General features: G+C 36.0%; 1 long non-coding RNA gene across 1 annotated transcript; it reads left to right on the plus strand.

Annotated features, from left to right (window-relative positions):
* Window positions 1-859: 859 nt before the first annotated feature.
* On the plus strand, window positions 860-18,771 carry LOC115414341 (uncharacterized). Its single transcript, XR_003934605.1, has 2 exons — window positions 860-1,208; window positions 14,594-18,771. It is a non-coding gene; the product is annotated as an uncharacterized LOC115414341 (long non-coding RNA).
* Window positions 18,772-19,095: the final 324 nt, after the last annotated feature.

A 19,095-nucleotide genomic window follows, 5' to 3' on the forward strand; every position in this document is an offset into this window, starting at 1 on the left:
AAAGTGTTGCTGGTTAGCTTGGCAGATCCACACATATGCACACATATAAGCACCTCCACCCTGACATACACAAAATCATCACAAAAACATACCAGCGGAGACCCTCGCCCCTCATCCTGGCCTCTGTCACAAATGCTTCTTGTCGTCAGGCTCTGTGTGACTCCCCTGAGTCGGTTGCCAGGCAACCGTAGCTGCATTAATATGCGCGAGAGAAAGGGAGCAGGGGATACCTCTTGCCTGTGGAGTGAAAGCAACCACGACAGCATCCGTGTGAGGTGACGGGTTCCTTCACAGCACCCCCACCACCACCACCACCCCCCCCTTTCTCTCTCGGTGTCTCTCTTATAGCCGTCCAGCGTTCACACTCTGCTCAGTTAGTTAAGGATACACGCTCAACCACTGGAGCGCAAGAATAGGTATGTAAGGATACACATCATGTAGAGCAGGGGCTTCACTTCAGCAGGGGCACCTTATTTGCTTTGTTTTTTCAGTATGAAACATTTAAAAGCCAAAACACTGGTTAAACATGTTTGCAGAGGAGTATGAAAGTTTGATAGAATAGATTAGACTTTAAAATGACTGCCTGCTTTATTAAGGGTTGATAGGGAGTGTTGGCAGGGGAGACTAAACTGGAGACCCTTTTTGTGGAATAAAGACAAAGCATCATGGAAATGGTCATATGAAACAGCTTTGTTATTGTGCCACCCCCATCTGCCCATCAACTGACTCCATTCTTCAACCTGACATCATCCTTCCACACAGACAAGGAGGAGGAGAAGAAGAAGAAGAAGAGGAGGAGGAGAGTGGAGAAAAAGAAGAAGAAGAAGAGGGAGGGGGACAAACAAAAAAGACAGAGGAGGAAGAGCAGAGAGGAGGAGGAGGAGGAGGAGGAAGAGGAGGAGGTGGGCAGCAGCACAGTTTCAGCTCTCAGAAGACTGAGGAGGAGAAAAAGTGACGGCAGCTAGAACTTGGCCACTAGTGAGATGAAATTCGGGGAGGAGACGCTGCTGGAGCGCTGCAGGGTACGACATCCAACGAGAGCCCGAAAATTGGACCACAAACCAGCCCTGTTTGGATCCTGTGTCCCTCAACAGCCGAAGGATGAGAGGGCTCCACTTTCACCCTAGTTGCCAGGGATGTCTGTGCACTACGGAAAGACGTCCCCCTCCAGCATGTCCAATGCTATGTTATTCCTGATGCTTTGTAAGGTAAGTCTACCTCTGCTGAAATATATCACCTTTAAATGTTTTCATCATCATGTGCAAACTGTCAACAAATACCTCATGAATCGCAATTAAATATCTCATGACAGAGTGTGGCTTCAGTATTAATATGCATCATGTCACGTTCTTTGTAAATGTGGGATATTTCCCACACAGCTCAGTTGTCTTAGTATAAATCATTAATCAAGCTGTAGAAACAGGAGCAGAAACACCCTGAATGTTGCCTCACAACCAAACCATGTTCCACTCTGTTCTGTGTTATACTCTGAGAGATCTAATTAGCCGTGATAGTTACTGTATTTGTCCACAAAACACATCCACATGCTCCTCTGGGAGTTCCTGTTTATGCATGTTGCTAACAAGTTTAAATGCTTCTTATGTAACAGCAGGGCAATCTTACGTATACGCCTGCAGTTTGCTTTTTCTGTGATATTCTATCAGTCTGTCTCTCAGGAGTGAAGAAGTTGAGATTCAAATAAAACAAAAGTGATGCAACGTGCAGTTGATTCCAAAATGATGTTGGAGATTGAAGTCAGAAGTTTTCCAAAGACCTTTTGATAAATAAAACACATTTTCTCAAATCAAAAATAGATCAGTCACTTTCTTCTCACTCATGGATCAGTGAGTACATGTAATTGTAAATAGGTCACACACACACACACACACACACACGCACACACATACACACACAACAACATGTCATGAGTTTTCACTAAAAGAAAACAGATGTGTCAATTAGAAAATGGTGCCAATGAAGAATTTTAAGTATTTTTCTACCTTTACACATTGTTTCTCCAGCTGTGGTTGTACATCTGTTGACTAGTTCTGCAATTAGTGGCTTTAAATATGTGAAATATACGTGTCTGGGTGTCGACCTGTCTGAATGAGTATGTGCATCTACTTGGGAGGGTTTGACAATGTTTGCTTTAATTCCATTTTAAAACAATGCCAAAAGCGAGTGTGCCTGTCGGAGCCTGTTAGCATCTGGAGTCATTTGACATGTTCAGGATTATTCAAGTGGCAAAAGGTTTTACTCTCCACTGATCTGAGGTTGTAAGCCATTAGGTGCAGCAGCAGCAGGAGGGTCCGGATTTATTGTCGTCCCATGTACGGCTCATATACGTTCACATCTCCTTTACTCTGTGTCATCTGCTCATTTTATACAAATACGCCTCTGGCTACACAAGTAGGGGAACCAGGTGTGAGATTGGCGAGGAAAAAGAGGAAAAAAAAAACACTGGCAAAGGAAGCGCTGACATCTGGTTTGAATGAGAAGTTGTCAAGAAATAGTAAACCTGTCACATTTTGATCCTGAATGTACCCCGTCCTGCTCATAGAAATCCATTAAGTGTTATATAATTCAGGGAAATCGAGGCTAAAACATAGAACTAGTAATGGCAACATCGTTCATTTTAGTGAAAATCAAAATGAATAATGGAAAATGGAAATAGAACTACAGGTAATATTATTATTTTTTCCTTCATAATATCTAAAAAACTCAAACTGACACTAAAAATTAATAAAAACTAAGTCTAACTACTGAGATCCTCAAAAAAACCACAATTCTAAATAATAAAATATAAAAAATAAAAATAATAATTCTAAAACTACACAGAAAACAGTTAAATAGAATTGCTGGTAAAATCAACTTTGTTTCCCTTCAATGTTCTTTAATTTATCAAACCTTTTCCAGTAATACCTGAAAAAGTACAACTGACATGAATCAGAATAAAATCTAACTGAAACCAATGTTGCCATTGTACGTGTGGCCCAGAATTTTTTGGTATCAACATTTCTTATCTCATATAAAGAGAGTTTTAATAGACTAAACCAGGAAATGTGCAGGATTAATACAGAAAAAGAGGTAGAATTAATGTTTTAAAAAAAAAAATGCATATAAAACTGTAGAAAATCAAACTGGCATACAAAACTAAATAAAAACAACAGTCAGGAATTTTGGAAATGAACTCTTGAGTGACAACAGAAATCAATACTGAGATAACTAAATCCTCTTAACCTTAGAATAGCATGCAGTCTAATCAATAAGAGGTGGTGTTTGTGGAAAAGTCCTGGCTGGATTAAAAGCTCTTCATTTGATATGTTAAAGCCAATACAGTTCCAGTGACTTTCATGCTGGATTATACAGCTCTGATCATATCACACACACGTCCAGTCCTAGTGTTAAACAGGGAGTGGAAGAAGTCATTATGGGTGGGTTAATAATTATGGCACATCATCGCAGGATGCCAACGCTGGCTGCCACTTGAAACAGAACGCTCTCTGCTCTACACTGTATGAGCTGGAGCTGTTGGATGGGGAGGCACTGGAGGGCGTCCAGAAGGTTAGTTTTGTGACACGCAGCTGTACTTGATGGTTGTTTCCTCAGCACTCTAGTCTGCCCCCACCCCCCCACCCCCCTCGAACACACACACACCCACTCACCACCTTCACTACCACCATCATCATTCCTCCTTCCTCCTCCTCCTCCTCCTCCTCCTCCTCTCCCTCAACATCCTTGGGCACATTTTTCCCCCTCCTCTGTTTTTTTGCTGAGCGCTTGTTTATATCAGCAGCGAGCAGCCGTCTTCATGCATGAGGGCGCATCCAGCGTGCCACACAAAAGATCTCCATTCAGGTTGAGGGAAGCCCTGTTTATAGCGCTCCCCAGGAGAAGCAATCAAAGCCCATTGTTACAGATCAGAGCATGAGGACACACTTTAACACAGGAACAGCCTGATGGGGTTTTTATGTACGTCTCAAGTACAATACATGCTGATGATTGGATATTGTTTTATCATTCAGAGTCATTCAGAGTTGCCATATGGGAGGTTCGCCTTTAAAAAAGACAGACCTTTTGATGCTCTTACCCTTATAAAAAAGGCCCCAACAAAAGACTTGACTTTTACAATGTGGTGGCCTTTTATATATGGCCTTCTGATAAACCTATAATCCACAAACACTAGCCATTGTTATATGTTTATGCTTTTGCCTCTTTAAAATTTATGTGGATGTCCTGTTTTTTGATATTTCTACAAAACTAGGTGGGGAACCAGGGGTTCTAGATGTGTTTTTTTTATCCAATCCAATCCAATCCAATCCAATCCAACTTTATTTGTAAAGCACTTTAAAACAACCATAGTGGACCAAAGTGCTGTACAGAAAAATTAATAAAAAACAAAATAACAAAGTAAAATACAAGAACAGATTAAAAGACATAGAACAACTGTAAAAATAAAAAAATAAATAAAAATACAGAAGAATAGATAAAACATAAATAAAAGAATAAAATACAAGAATAGATTAACACATAAAAAGCGGTGCAATAAAAAACAACAACAAATAAGAACAATAAACCAATACCAAATAAAACACTACTGACCATTCATTCATTCATTCCTCTACTTTCTTGGTAAATTCCACTGGCATTTTCAGTTGAATAACCTCTCAGCTGGCATGTCTGTTTCTGCACATGAAATTTGGCACCATGGCAACATGGCCCTATTGTTTATCTGTTGCTAGGTAACCCACTTCAATTCTATGGTTCTATGATTCTGGGCATAGCAACATGATTGTAAGTCTATTGTATTTCAAAAGTACTAATATCTCCCAAAATATTGGCCTGATCAATTTGCTGTTTTTGCGAGTCTCTTCCTTGACCAAAAATACATAAGTAGACCAAACTGCAGCAGTCAGCACTTTCTGGATTTTGTGTGAAGCCTGAGACACACACACAGAGTTCACTTCCCTTTTATAATATAGATTCTGAATGGGTTCTTATAGTTAATGAAAGCAAGACTAAAACTAGCACTGAAGTAAAAAAGAAGAAAATATGATGAGGTTTAAGAGCCCAATCATATCCTTGTTTAGCAAACAAAACACTTGTTAGCTTGGAAACGAGCTAGCTCGCTAACATTAAAAGCTAGCTGCCATTGTTATACTTTCTTTTCACACAATATCACTTGGAAGGTCCTTTTTTTTAACATAATGTAAGCCATCCGGCCTCTAAATTATGTTCTGTACTTGGAAAACGTTCTTTATGTTGATATTCTGAGTGCTGACTTTTGTTTTGGAGTGTATGCTGTGCTAATGCTAGCTAACTCCATTTCTAAGATAATGGTAGCTAGTGGTGTACACTGTAGCAAAGATGAATTATTTATTATATCTTTATTGACCTTTATTTAACCAGGAAAAAATGACTTGTTGAGACTAAAAAATCTCTTTTGCAAGAGTGTCCTAGTCAAGACAGCAGCAGAAGTTATAGAAATAGAAATTTCAGCCACACTTCCACATTAAAAACACACATAAAACACATAATGAAACATAGTACTAAAAACATGTACCTAAAACACCACCAATAATTTCAAAGATATTAAAAGTATACAACAATATTCCTTAAAAGGATACATCTACACCAGATTTATATTTTTTTCCGATTTCTAGTCATTTAAAATACCATAATTTAGTATTTAGGAGTCAGCGTAGGGTTTTCAGCTTCAAATATGGCATCCTCTGCATATAAATCAGTACTGTTACATGGATGTAGGTAACTAAGACAGCCATTAGCTCAGAAATGTAATTAGCTCATATGACAACAAACAATTGGATCTCAATACAAAAGACACCTCAACAAAAACTTCACATCAGCACTCAAGAAAATGTCATAACTCATGTCCTGTCAACATTAATGTGAATATTTGGGTATTTTCTTTTTCCACAGAACCTTTGTTTTGCAAAATATCTCTGTCTTGGTTTGAGGTTGATTTTGTGTTATTAGCAAAAATGGTCACTGAGATAAATATTCAATGAATAAAAATAATAACAATGAATTTTCACAAAGCAGAGACACGTTTTCAAGTTTAGTTACTTTAAACTTAAGTGTTGGTTTTGGTTGTGAAGTACATTCTCTATCTTCCTGAAACCCAGTGTTTGTATTCAATAATTGCTTTAGGTGAGAAGACAATGTCCCTTTTCTCCCCCAACAAATAATTACCTTGTATTTCCTATGAAAGCAGCTTTAGTCCATCATGTCCACTATAGAGGACATTAGAAAAAAAGTGTTGTATTCACAAAGTCAAAAACTACTGCACCAACAAAGCACCTCAAACTGTAGATGAAACACTTATTTTTAAAAAATGACAAAAATTTTCCCCCTTAAACCCATAAGGACCCAGTGTGACTTTTGTGTTAGTTCCCAAATGAATTTTTCTTTCTATTTAAACTTTCCTAAGAGATTTATTACCATATATTCTAATATTATCCTCTGAATTTTGCTTTTTTCCAGTGAAAATAATCTATTTTCCTATGTTTAATTCACTGATCATGTACATGTTCATAAAAGCTCAGGGTAAGGTCAACGGTTATTATATCAAAGCAGAAAAAAATGAAGAAAAAGTGACTTAAAAGTACAATATATCATTAACTGAACACAAACCCAGTGTCTCCATCCACTGTCATTTATCAAACTTCATGGGTTTGATAAATGGAGAATCAATGTTGTAGAGGATGACAGTGTTTCCACGGTAACTACGGAGCCTCTGAACATCCAAATGGGTCATATCTGATGACCATGAAAAGATGACAAACTGCATTTTACACCAATTATTAACATGCATTGATAGGATTAATGGATCAACACTTTCGATCAGTAGATGCTTTTGGTCGACAGTGGATCTTTGGGTCTTTATGGGTTAACATAAAATATCTGGAGAAATTTAATAACCACATTTTCTTGTGCCATGTATGAAACATGGCGGTTGGTACTGCAGCTGTTTTGAACAAACAGATCCACTGTCAAATATCACTGGAAAGCCCAGGATGTTATCTGCGCAGCACAACAGGTATTACTTTCGAAGGCTGTTTTATTTTTTTCGAAATAAAACTATATAACTTGTCCCCTACAAAGGACAAAAATGCATTGCTGGGGTCCCAAGGTTATATTATGTACATTTCTCACCAGAACATGTCTGGTCTGTCCGTGCTGACCTTAATCTATTGCAGGTAAAGCACAGACTTACACACCTGTATGACATGTTTCAAGTGCAGCGTCACTATACAAAGCAACAACAGACATGCACGAAATGGTATATGATGCTATTATTTTCTCATGTCACATGGATACACACAAACCAGAGTTTCTTCAGTTTGTAAAAGTGGCCAAGCATAGAGAGAAAAAAGAATCAGTTTTAGCAAAATACCTGCATCAGTGTAGACAGGGTGGGTATGAATAAATGCTTAAATTAGTCCTGTTTCATATTCATATATTTCATAATAATCCCTTATAACAGAAACACAAAATTCATGATGCACATGAAACCACGATGCAGCAAAAACAAAAATGTGACTCATTTTCATTTCCCCGCCAATTTGCTGTTGTAAGTTTAATTACAAGTTTCATGGTTTGGTAAGCAAATTTTTGTAAATTGTATTCGTTGCCATGGATTCATCCTGCATTTTTCAGCTTTAATAAATCAAGGCTTTAAAGGAGTGATATTTTGCTTTTTTTTTTTTTTTTTTTTAAATGGAATTATGCATTTTAAAACATTCCCCTGTGGTCTACATAAACTGTAAATGCTATGCTTGGGTCTGAATTCCTCATCAATTCAACTCCACATAGACCATTTACGTCAACACCACACAGCTCCTGAGTATTTTTTCCTATTGCACGCGTGCTCATAAAACTGAAGGCAATACGGTCAAAACCCAAACTAAAACTAGAATGTTTTAAAAGCAAAAAAGAACTGTCCTTCATTTATTTTATGATGAACACATCTTTTGTAAGTTTCATTTCCTCCTAGTATTTTTTCATATTGCAATATATATCGCAGGGTTAAAAAAAAATCGCAATGTCAGTTTTTTCCAATATTGTGCAGCCCTAATTTTCAGTATGGACTACAACCACTGCTGCTAACAAACAGTTATGGTGTACTCTGAGAAATGATCGTCGGAAGTCTTGACCTTATGTCTGCAAATGTCGTGATGTAACAAGTTATAGACATAAACAAGAAAAGCACTCAGAGAGCGCAGACCTCCGCCAAGACAGATCTGCCCCCCCTGATCACCACCAAAATTTTATCATTTCTTCCTTGTGCCAGTATCAACATTTCCTGAAAATTTCATGACAATCCGTCCATAACTTTTTGAGTTATCTTGCTAACAAACAAACAAACAAACAAACAAACAAACAAACACGTAAACACACAAAGTGGTAATTAAGCAGGAATTAAAACAGGTTGTTTCGATTTTTGCCAAAATTAATATAAAGATAGCTTTGGAGCACCTGGAGGGTTCAAATTCAAACTTTTTGAACGATTAGGGTCCAAATACATAAATAAATGTACCAAAGACTAATAAAAGTGGGTTTAGCAAAATATGATCCCTTTAAATCAGAGTACCTGAAAACCTAAACGCAAACAAAATTAATTTAGCAAATAGTCAGTTCCTTTAGTCAAATACTCAATTCCTCAAATAAACTAGTACATGTGCTCATAAAACTGAAGGCAATACGATCAAAAACCAAACTAAAACTAAAATGTTTTAAAAGCAAAAAAGAACTTTCCTTCATTTATTTTACAATGAACAGATCTTTTGTAAGTTTCATTTCCTCTTTTGTTGTCATCCATCTACACAAGACAACACTGAGTCTATGATACTTTAACTGGTTCTTGGCAGGTCATGTTTTCAATCCTCTTTTTTGCCAAAGTGAGAAACAAAGAGCACAATCAGTAAGTCAAAGAAAAAGGTGAAGTATCTGTAATAAGGCGGCCTGAGAGTTTTGCAGTGGTAACATAAAAATACCCACTTTGGCCGATACATCCCAATAAATTTCAATTACAGGAAGGGACGCTCTAATAATGAGCCTTAATAATGTGGGCGTCGCAAAGGTTAATTATGGTAAACAAGTGTGGAAATTACATTCATCATCAGGAAAGGGAAAAGCTGTGAAGGCTTTGTGATCGTGTCAGTAGATGATTTGTGTTCAAGTAGAAAAAGCACAGATGGAACAACATATTTGTGTACAGAAAGCCACGACAAACAAAAGGTGAAGTGCATTTGACTTATCATTTCAACGTTAAAGCCTCAGTGGGGATTGACCGGTGCAACTCAGATCCCATAAAGATTCCCCAACCATTTTCAGTCCATTTTAAGCTGTATTTCCAAGGTGTACTTCAGGTAATTGTGGCCCAAGCTTTGACCAGTGTGAAGGACCTCTTGAAACTCTAAGGACTATTATTAAATTCACCCTTTTCCTCACTTCCCAGATCAGACTGTGCCAACCAGCTGATGCTTTGACTACTTTACTACCACTATGATTTCACATACTATGTATATTTCTAGTTTCTATGATGGCTATTTGTAAATGCTAAGTTTAATTTTATTCTGCATTTTATTTTATTCCATTTCCACCTACAGGGCAATGGGATTTCTAAAAGGATTAACAATAATCTCATCTCTCATCTCATCCTGTTTTGACATTAAATGCTACTTTGGATCCATTTTTAGGAGCCATTGTACTTGAATGAACTTCCTTTCTTAGAGGATTAACCTGAGGGTCTTCAGATTTGTTTAGTTTCATCTAAAGAACTTTTTGACTGAAGAATTTTTGTTGAACATCCTCCCCATAGTAACACCAAAAATTATATTATTTTGCCAGAAATGGATAATTAATTCCTTCTTACAAAACTTAAAAATATTAAACCTATTCCTTCAATCCAACAGGATTTTGGTTTGGATATGCGGTTATCACTCCATTTGATGAACTTCCAGCCATTGTACTTCGTTCGCGCAGAGTATTGTTTTTTGTTTGGTTTGTTTATTTGTTTGTTAACACTCTAGCAGCAAAACTGTTGGTTGAATTCATACCAGATTGGGTGTATAGATTGCCAGTGACCCAGAATAGATATGGTTACATTTTGGGAAAATTAGGTCAAAGTTCAAATTTTTTATTAATTTTTTTTACAATTTTTTGGTTTCCCATTTACTTATAATGGGCAAAATTTCAAATGTTTATAAAAACATCAATTTTGTTTCCATTGACCTCAAACTTGGCAAATAATAGAGGCAACTGATATACTGACATCAGCACATGCATAGACATGTGGACATCACCTGGATTGATGCCAAAATAAACTACAATACGTGCAAGGGGCGGGGTTTGTTGTGCCTGGCACCATTTATGTATGTATGTATGTATGTATGTATGTATTTATGTATTTATTTATTTATTTGTTAGACTCTTCTGAAGAAGTTTGCCATGAAAAGTTATTGAAGCTATTGACTAGGAGCAATTGTCTCTGTTGCCACGGTAATGCTACACAAATCTTGTAGCAATATACATATTTTATACATTCACAGAACCAGAAGAACGTCAGCTAAAATCTCAATAACACCAACTGTCAGACAACAGAACACAATCCAAGCAACAACCACTTAAATGAGCAAATATCTAAAACAAGCTAACAGTCTGAGACCAGCATATGTCATGAATAATTTCATAAAACAACAGACAAATGTGACTAAACTAACATTAAGCAGATCCAACAGTACATGTATTATTTCTCTCACTTTTGAAACTCACTGAACAAGAAAAGAGCAACAATAAAGATTATTATGAAGCAATGATTGTGAATTTTACTTTGTCTTTTGTCCTCTTGGTTTTATATGAATGAAGCTTCTAATATCGGCTAATCCAGTCTTTTGTGTTAAACTGAAATGACTGGAAACAAACAGAGAGTTGACAGAGAATTAGTTTTCTCAAAAATGGTTCCTTATCCCTCCACATGAGATTTCATCCATATTAATTGTGTGGGGTCGCCTGTGTCAGGTCCAGACTCTTAGAACAACACCCTTAACTCAACAGGAAGTCAGTAATTTTGATTTTAATGTGCAGTTTTTGCATTTTTTGCCAGTTACATGAGATATACTGTTAATACAGGAAGTAATACTGAACTCCTTGGTACAACATTCAACAGATACCTACAGTCCCACATTAAAAAAAAAAAAAAAAAAAAAAAAAAAAACACGATTCAATCAATAGTTCAGGATCATTGCAGATTCCTCTAAGTGTTTAACACCATTGTGTATATTATATACCTCAGTGGGTTTTTTTATTAACCCCTAAAGACCCAAACAGCTACCAGTGACACAAAACATCCACAGATCTACTGTTGATCCACTAATCCTACCAATCCATGTCAATAATTGGTGTAAAATACAGTTATTCATCTTTCATGGTCATCAGATATGATCCATTTAGACGTTCAGAGGCTTCATAGTTACCGTGGAAACACTGTCATCTTCTACAACATTGATTCACAAGTAAAACCCATGGCGTTGGATCAATGACAGTGGATGGAGACACTTGCTTTATATTCAGTTAATGTTACGTTATTCTTTAGTTTTCTCGTTTTGATATAATAACCTTTGACTTTATTCAGAGATTTTATGAACATCTACATCAGTAAATGAAATTTTTTAAAAAAAATACATGATTTACGCTGAAAAATCTCGAAATAAAGAGGATAATATTGCAATAAATGGTGATAAATCACATAAGAAAGGTTAAATATAGAAAAAAAAATCCTTTAGGAACTGACACAAAAGTATCACTGGGTCTTTATGGGAAAAAATAAAATATCTGGATGAATTTAATACTGTGGAAACATCGTCATCTTCTACAACACTGATTCACTTGTAAATCCCATGGAGTTGGATAAATGGCAGGGGATGGAGACCCTAAGTTTAGTTTCAGTTAATGATGTATTTGACTGAAAAAGTCACTTTCTGCTCATTTTTCTCTGTTTTGATAGAATTAAATTTGAATTTACTCTGAGTTTTGATGAACATCTACATGATATGTGAATTAAATATAGGAAAATACATGATTTACACCAAAAAATGCAAATACAGAGGATAATATTATATAAAAAATGGTGATAAATCAGTTAAGAAATGTAGAAATAGAGAAAAATTAATTTGGGAACTGCCACAAAAGTAGCACTGGGTCTTTATGGGTTAATTACATTTTATATGAGCCTGCTTGACATTGAGCAATAATGTTCTTTGTGTTTTGTATTGTTTTGCATCTGATGGCTTCTTCTTGGCTAGGCTGATAATGTGAATGAGAACTGGTTCTTAATTTACCTACCTGGCGAAATAATAATAGTAATAATAATAATAATAATAATAATAATAATAATAATAATAATAATAATAATAACAAAAAGGAGGAGAAGAAGAAGAAGAAGGAAAAAAAAAAACACCCCTTGATTGTGACCTTCCCCCAGTGTACACGCATTTTTGCAAACTCTTGCTGGACCCCCAAAATTCCTATTTTCTCCTCCATCCAAGCTTTTTATTAAGACAAACAGTTCCCAGTTACAAAGTTTATTTTTAGAGTGCATTAGCTTACATGCTTTTCTGTTGCGAGTTGGTGTATAAAACCCATTGACCCGCAAAAGAAGTGCTTTTCTCATGAGAGGTGTTTGGATGCCAACTTGCACAAGCTGCTGCGCCTGAAGGCTAAAAACATACAGCCAGTTTCTTATACTCCACCCTGGGCTACACAAATCAATACACACAACCTCAAAAACCAAGCATACACACCCAGTGAATTGCTCACACATGTGTGCTGGCACACTCAGAACTTGTATCAGATCACAACTGAAGAAATTCCACAGCTGAATAGAGTCTAGTGCAGGAATTTCACCTGTCTTTTTTCAGTTGCCATGCCTCAGAGAGCTGCCAAGGCCATTCCTCTGATGTCCAGCATGTCAGTCAAAAGATGAGTTGGTGTCTGTTTTCATACATTCCGTGTTATCGTGGTTTTATCCATTCATTCTGCTCCGACTGTTACTGGATAAGAATAATAAAATGAGCAAAAAGTCATGCAGATGATGTGTTTTATGTAAATAACTATCCAGCAGAGCAACATTACCTACATCATACCCTTTAAAATATTTACACTACCTGAAAAATAGATGATAGTATGCCTGGAAGGTTAATACAAGTGTCAAACTTATCTTTTTTCATGGTTCGGAAGTTGAAAAACTTCATTAAATCATTAAAAACAGTGTATAAAAATAGATCCTGAATGTATTATTTTTACACCTGTGCTATCAAACCAGTCAACGAGTACATGATTATTTGCTAAAAACCCTTTGGACAGGATTATCAATATAAAAGAGTAAAATTATGCAGGAAAAGACTCAAGTTATCCAGTGGTTTGGGTCTGTATCTGAATTTAATGGATCAGTTTAAGATGACTCCAAATATCGTGTTTTGTCGAACTCTTTCTTCACAGCATTTACACCCAGGAGATGGTTGAGGAGATATTTTATTGAAAGAACAGCATTAAGTAATTTATTTTTGATGAAAAATGTTCCACATGTCTTTGAATAAAACATTGCTGAGAGTCTAATGGGCAAGTCACTGCAACAAATAGAAAACAGCAGCACAGTCGATCCCACGTACAGTCTGAAGGTTTAATGTGTGGGTTTGTGGCTCATTGGTTGGTGTTTTAGTTCTGCTTATTACACGCGACGAAAAAGTTATTTAAGACTCACTTAAATGGTGAAGTTGTGAAAGTGTTTCCGCTCTTAAAATACTGTAAACAGTCTTGTTCCTCTGCCAGGATGTTATGCAGTCTCATTAAATCTAGCTCAATATTAGACCAGATGTCTTACTAAGAAATACTTGAATATGTTTGTTTAAGATGAGGTTCTCTAATGAAATACATGACAAGAAAATGTATCTTTTTAGAGAAAAAGTCAATTTTTTTCTTTCTGAAAACTCCTTTTTTTGACATATAATAATCAGAATTTAACAACACTTTTTTTTTTGCATGATCATTCACAAAAACTTAAATTAACAACCCATAACTGACTTCCTTTGCTTTTTTCTTTGCACACAAACAAACTCAAAGTTTTCTCTGAACGTGTGAAAAAAAGAAGCATCACACATCTCTCCATATTTATTTATTTTTTTGAGTCTGGGGGATTTGAAAATCTCTTTATCTGTTCCCTGGACCAGAACTGTTTCCTATATATTTTCTTGGTATCACGGATAACACATTTCTTTTAAACTGACTTCAGCCTGCTTTAGCCCTGATAATCATTATTTTCCTCACTAAAAGAACAGTAAAACCGGTATTGATAGGCAGATTTCAGTGTTATCAGTATTTTTGCTAAACACATATTTACCATTCACATCAAAAAAAAGGGAAAGTTGCTTATGTGATAATGTATTTTAAAGCTTAAATCTTTCCAGCTTATATTACCATTATCACTGTCCACCATACACCATGCAAATACAGTTAATTAACCAGTTGCTGTAACTAACATTTGCTTTTCTTTTGTCTTATCTACTTTTTACAGATTGGTCTGAGAAGTAAACTGCAGATTTTTCCAGGGAAAATGGTAAATACTGTCTACAGTGATGAGGAAAAGGGAACCCAAGACAAGGAAAGCAAGGAGGAGAGCATCCTGGCCATGTTGGGCATCATTGGGACCATTCTCAACTTGGTAGTCATCATCTTCGTCTACATCTACACCACCTTGTAGGTCTCACGCTTCCTTGGTTTTGGATCAGACACCCACCTCGCAGATATGTTGACTATCTCGGACTCAAGGATGGAGGAAACGAGTACGAGGTCTGGATTTCCCATCTCTGAACTGAATCTAAGACTATGTGTCGGTCATACGCCGTTTGACCATCATCACATTAGACTGAGACAACGGAAAAGTGGTCTACTCTCCTGCTGCGATCCCAGTTTAGAGGTAGAATTATCCAGAATATCTGGATGCCTTTGACTTGTACATAAATGCATGAAGACGATGAGAGACGCTCCAGTGATGCAGCTTTTACCGACGGAAAAGAGACACAAAAGACTGCAGCGAGAGAGGAAAGTTTTCAAAACTATTTTTCAGATGTTCTTACCAACTGAAATATGGGATTATAGAATTATCTAATTTGGGATTAAAGACGAAGATGTACAGTGGAAGTACACACAGGTATCCGCATTGCTGTTTATTATATTTTCTTAATAATTATCTCAATAAAACACTGTCTACTAATTTAAGATCTGAGCAGACGTGGTTAGGGTTATCCAGTGTTTTCCTACTGAATTTCTCACTTTTTTGGAATAGTAGTTTTAATTGAGACTGAATCACTGATCACCTGAAAATTACACATGATTCTAAGCATTTGCAGAAACAAGAGGTGGTCTTTTTAAACACCGTTATGTCAGATTAAAGTGGAACGCTTAATGGGTGCACTTGGCTTTATGCTCGATATAAAATGGTGAAAGGTCAGACGTAGTTACAGACAAAACGGCTTAATTATGTGATTTTCAGAGTTTTAAAAGCTTCACTTCAGCCTCAACAGTCGTTTTTTAGTCACATGCAGCTACTTGATATTTAAAGTAAACATTGAGTCTTTCTATAATTTCCAGCATGAGTATATTTTAACATGCACATTTACAGACATCGGACGTTATACACTGTCCGTCCACTTACATACTGTATATGTACATAAAGCTGACTTGGTTGGGAGCGTAGTCTGCATTTTTCATTCATACATTGATCTCGGTTTGTGCATCACTTACTTGTGCATAATGACTGTATGCCTTAAAACTTGAGGAAATGGATATTTCCATGATGTATAAAATAATCAGGTTATTGCTACTTTGTGAGAGGTTTGACTTGCTGTATATACTTCGAGTTTAATGCCAGTGTCATGTTGTTTTGTTTTGTTTTTTTTGCTATTGGTGAAAGGTTATTTTAATGGGTTGTTTTCTAAAAGTACCCCGCTTTTGTCTTAAGCATCAAGCAAAATGTTCAGTTCATGAAATGTGACTCTTGTTTCACTTCTAGTGATCTTTATCCTTTTCTGTGGTGTAAGACAGGTGTGAGTTTTGACACACTGGACAATACTGTGAATGTTGTGAACTTTCTATTATCACAGGAACGTTTTCAATTAACTTTTGGTATGTTACCCTTTAAATTACTTAGCAGACACTGTGTTTGTTCTTAATGTCTTACACACCATCAATCTAATCTCAGAGATGAAAAAGGTTCTTCATGTTTTTTTATTTATTTATTATTTTTTTCTAAATAGAGCTGGAAATAAAATAAAGCTGTATATTGGTTAACTATAAAATAGGACGCAGCACAGTGCATTATTATATTCATTAATTAAATCACTTAAATTACATTAAAGCAGCTATTCCCAAAATAGATATCACCTTCCAAGTTGAAAAGTGAAAATATTCCGTCAACAAACCCTTTATTCACTATTCTAATCAACACAAGACTAAGATGTTCAAATACTGAAGATTTATTTTGTTTCATGAAATGAACAATTAAGCCTGTACATGCAATTTTACATGACTTATCTACATCTTTTTTTTTTTTTTTTTTACCACATATAATGATGTTAAGAGTCTTGACCAAGGATTTAGAAATGTAAATTATGGTATAAAACCCAGTAAGTTTCTTATTGAGAAAGCACACCTATGCATCTTCAAAATAATTGTTCATACGCATGATCTAACAATTTATAAAGCAATAAATATATTTTCCTGCATTCATGTAGGTAGTTAATTCTTAGAAAGGCCTCTATCATCTCTGAAAGAGTATAATAACCTGCTTACATTTAAAATGTCTCAATTTTTAAGTCAGTAATAAGAATAGAAGCAAATATTGAACATTAAATCGGGTCTATAAAATAATACAATCACAGCACAATTTCAATCCCACGGCTATTTCTTTTGTATCTACTCATATATTACTGTGATTTCAAATTGAAGAAAATTCGCATTTAAAAACATTTCATTCATTTATTCTGAATGACCTTCTTCTAGTCCACCTGCAGTACCATCCCAATCCACAAGGAGGCCACAGCGTACATTTTGGGAATTGTTGCTTTAAAGAACAGCTAAAGGTTTGATATGTAAAATTTGAGCATGTGCTTGCATTAAGTTTGTTTTGGAGACCATTTTGCCCTTTAAGGTGATCATAGGTTAATGTTAGCTGTAAACCATGTATAAGCTAAGGATATTCTACAACCACGTACAGCAGCTACACAGACTTTGACTTCCACAAGTCCTTATATTTGCTCCAAAGAAACTTCATCAGTGCCTCTGATCTGCTCCTCTACAGCAGCATCAGTGAGCAACACTAGCTACTATAAGTTTTTATTATTGTGCTATGAGTTTATTGATATTAACTAACTCCATTTCTAACATAACTGTAATAGTAGTAATGTTGCTGCTGTAGAGGAGCAGAACAGAGTTACTGAGGCATTTAGGAGCAAACACCGACCTGAAGCCTTTACATAAATGTTAGCGTACAGCTGCATTTTTCACTCAAAATGGGTCACAAAACTGTTTATATTGGGTCTCCAATGGGCAGAGAAAAATACATAGCGAAAACATGATATGTGAGTTTATTTTCTTGATTAAAAACAGAAAAATGTGTTGCCTGCCAGAGTTAATAAATGAAAACTTCCATAACAGCATGTGAAATGTAGTGCAAAGATTTCGGCTGTCAAACAAATAACAAGATGAAATGCAACTAAATTATGCAAGAAGTTAAAGCAGTTTAAAATGATGCAACAAGTCAAATTATGTAAAGGGTACAAGATTAAAATACAGCAAAAAGACAAAAAAAAAAAGGGATTGACAGTGGAAGAGTAAGTACAATGTAGATTTATGGCAATGCATTACATATTTTATAAGTGTAGGCCCTGAGAAGACACCAAATTTATGGGTGTCAAACTGAAAAGTCTGATGTACATTAGCTTAAGAATGGTGGCAGCTAACATCAATAAACAACCATCTTCTAGAGCGAAATAAATGCCAATGCAGACTTTATATAAGCAGACATGATCCTTACATACTGAACCTTAAGAGATTATTAAATGTTATTAAATAAAGAAGATATGAGATGAATGACTGTACAGTGCGGTAGGATTTGTAAGAATGTAAGATTGGATAAAAGGTTGTGTTACATGTGGAAAATATCGTTCTGTCGGTCAATAACCTCATGATTTCAGAAAGTGCCTGAGATCAATGTGTCTCAACCTCACCAGTCAAGAGGTGAAGGAGAGGAAAACACAAACCCAGTGAGCTTATTTTTCTGACACTGTCTCACTGTAAGAAGCTGTTTGTGGGAAAACATGTAACCTGGATCCACTCTACCGCGCTCATAACTGGACTGAATTTCTACAACATGGCTCCGTTATTACAGTTTTTATTCTCAGATGGGGTGCTCATTCATGTTTTAAAGGGAAAAGGAAGCTTAGTAAGCACATGGAAAAGTCTTACGAATGTATTTATATGATGTAAAAGCTGATTATTTCTGTTATCCTTATTGTTTACTCATCTTTCCTTAAACTATGTAATCTGAACTAATCTCATGTTTTATTTATGTGTATGCTAAATCTATTTAAAGTCATTGGATAGTCTGTTGTGTGTAACAAATGGAAGGGTTTAAGAGTTTTTCAGCCTGCAGTTTTGTTAAAAAATATTTAAATAAATACATCTCAGACCAAATTTCATTGGGAAGCATTGCTTTGGTATTATATACAGAAACACTGCTGTCATTTTACACAAGATCAGTTTTAAAGACTGTTTCAGCATCATGAATACTAAGGGGGAAAAAAAAGGCTTTAGCCAAATTGGAAGCTGTTCTCTCAACTCGGCATGGAAGAAATTTTGAGAATCTCTATTTCCTTGCGTTTGACAGCTGGGTGAGATTATAGCAGAGTCTTGAAGAAGAGGATGGAGGAAGAAGAAACCAAACCTTAAACAGGCTACAGCTGCAAGACATATTTCGCTGCCCAGCCACAAATTAATCTGAAAGATGGAGAAAAAGGA

This window comes from Sphaeramia orbicularis, chromosome 22 (assembly GCF_902148855.1).
Source record: "Sphaeramia orbicularis chromosome 22, fSphaOr1.1, whole genome shotgun sequence".
NCBI lineage: Eukaryota > Metazoa > Chordata > Actinopteri > Kurtiformes > Apogonidae > Sphaeramia > Sphaeramia orbicularis.